The sequence below is a fragment of the Solanum tuberosum genome, unplaced genomic scaffold (assembly GCF_000226075.1).
Source record: "Solanum tuberosum cultivar DM 1-3 516 R44 unplaced genomic scaffold, SolTub_3.0 scf00018, whole genome shotgun sequence".
In the NCBI taxonomy this organism is placed as follows: domain Eukaryota; kingdom Viridiplantae; phylum Streptophyta; class Magnoliopsida; order Solanales; family Solanaceae; genus Solanum; species Solanum tuberosum.
Window position 1 is genome coordinate 2,826,235 of NW_006238944.1, and position 2,861 is coordinate 2,829,095.

Genomic DNA, 2,861 nt, shown 5'->3' on the forward strand with positions numbered 1-2,861 from the left:
TGCTGGAAAAGAAACTGCCACAAAGCTTTTGGGCAGAAGCTGTTCATACTTCAGTGTATTTGTTAAATAGGCTGCCAACAAAAGCTGTGGATGAAAAGACTCCTACTGAGGCATGGAGTGGAATACATCCATCTGCCAAGCATCTAAAAGTTTTTGGTTCGATATGCTATTCTCATGTTCCTTCTGTCAAAAGAAGCAAACTTGAACCAAAAGGTGAATTGGGGATCTTTATTGGTTATTCATCACAAGCCAAGGGTTATAGAGTTTTCAACTTGCAAACAAAAAGTATTTCAATCCGAAGAGATGTAGTCGTGGATGAGCATGCTTATTGGAACTGGGATAAGGAGCAAATTGAGAAAGATAATGCAGTTTTTCAGAACATGAGTCCGCTGCCTGAAATCAAATCATTTGGGTCTGAAACTCTGGAAGAAGACGAAGAATCAGACAGGAAATCCTCACTTGATTCACCAATTTGGAAGACAAGGTCCCTCTCCGAGATATAAGAAAGATGTAATGTTGCAATTTCGGTACCAAATAGCTATCAAGAAGCATCAAGACATGAAGTTTGGATTGAAGCCATGAAGGAGGAGATTGTTATGATAGAAAAGAATGATACTTGGAAGTTGGTTGATAAACCCAAAAACAGAAATGTGATCGGGGTGAAGTGGGTTTATAGAACCAAACTTAATCCAGATAGCTCAGTTTGTAAATACAAAGCAAGGCTTGTTGTGAAAGGTTACGCGCAAGTTGCAGGTCTGGATTATGGGGACACGTTTGCACCTGTTGCACGACATGATACAATAAGGCTGCTATTTGCTTTGGCAGTTCAATTAAATTGGAAGTTGTATCATTTGGATGTGAAATCTGCATTCTTAAATGGACTGTTGCAGGAGGAGATATATGTTGATCAACCAGAAGGCTTTCAAGTTGCAGGAATGGAGGATAAAGTCTACCGACTTCATAAGGCATTGTATGGATTAAAGCAGGCTCCTCGAGCATGGTACAGTAAGATTGATGATCATCTCATTCATTGTGGCTTCAAGAGAAGTGAAAATGAAGCCACTTTATATGTGAAGAAGGCTAAAGGAGGAGATGTGTTTGTGGTGTCACTCTATGTTGATGATCTTCTGGTAACAGGAAGCAATAAAGCAATGGTGAATCAGTTCATGCAAGAAATGGAGACCAAGTTTGAAATGTCAGATTTGGGTGAAATGAGTTACTTTCTGGGAATGGAGATTCATCAAGCTACTGCTGGAATCTTTATTTCTCAGAGAAAATATGCATGGGATATTCTTAAAAGGTTCAAGATGGAGAGGTGCAAGTCTGTACCAACTCCACTGGTTCACAATGAAAAAATTTCGAAGTTTGAAGGAGGTGACAGGGCTGATCCAACAGTTTATAGAAGTCTGATTGGTAGTTTGCTGTATTTGACAGCAACAAGACCCGATCTCATGTTCGCGGCAAGTTTACTGTCGAGGTTTATGCAAGCTCCAAGTCAAGTTCATCTTGGTGTTGCTAAACGAACGTTGAGATATATCAAAGGAACTGCTGATTATGGTATTTGGTTTAAAAGGGAAGAGCAAGGGCAACTGATGGGTTATTCAGATAGTGATTGGGCAGGAAGCGTTGATGATATGAAAAGCACTTCTGGATATGCTTTTACACTTGGTTCAGGCATGTTCTCATGGAATTCAAAGAAGCAAGAAGTGGTAGCTCAATCTTCTGCAGAAGCAGAATACATCGCAGCTGCTGGTGCAACTAATCAGGCTCTATGGTTAAGAAAGATTCTACGTGATCTGGAGCAAAATGGCATTGAAGCTACTGTCATTAAGGTTGACAACAAGTCAGCAATATCTATGGCCAAAAATCCAGTGCAACATGGTCGTAGCAAGCATATAAATGTGAAGTTTCACGCTATCAGACAAGCAGAGAAGGATGGCGAAATTCAACTTGTTCATTGCAGCTCAGATCAGCAGATTGCAGACAGCATGACCAAGGCTCTTCCTAAGGGGAAATTTGAAGTTCTAAGGGCTAAGTTGGGAGTATCCAAGAAAAATCTCAAGGAGGAGTGTTAGAAAATGAGATATTTCTAGATGTCTTTTGTTTAATTGTTATTTTCTTAAATATTATGTTAAGTATGTAAAGGAAAGGTAGTCCTTGTTTTATGGAATATGTTTTGTAAGAAAGTCAATAGTGGGTGGATATGTATGGTCCTCTACTAACTTTTGAAAAGCTTATGTAGATATATGTGTGTATGCTTTTAAAAGCTAAATATATGAATGAATAGCTGCTGCTGAACATTATCTGTTTCTCTCTAAAAGTCTCAAGTCTTATTTCAGAATAGTCATGTGCTTCTATCACATTTGCTTCAGGTAATTGTGCAATTCTAATGGGACAGACTTCATGATACTTTGTAAATCTCCTTTCATATTGTTGTTGTAATATCACATTTCATGCATGAAAAATAGTAAGAGTCTTTTTTAGCTTATCATCATCTTTTATATATAATTTTTTTTTGGGAAGTAATTTCATATACAGCAGAAAATATTGTAGCCGTAAGTAAATTCATTCATATGGAGTCCTTCACGAAATCGTCAGCGGGTGGTCATACCTGGGATATACTATTAACCATATGGTTGAGTTATAGTATTAATTTTGATCCTTTATGTTAATTATTACAATGAAGTCTTTGTTTGAATAGGTCATTGTATTTATATGTGTCCATTACTTATAGTAGACGATTTTTGGGTATGGAGTTGTTTAACTCATATGCGGAAGATTTAAATTGTCGGTTCTTAGAATTTATAAATTAAATGATCACAATCAAAGATGAAGTTGTACAAACATCTTGATGATTGTAA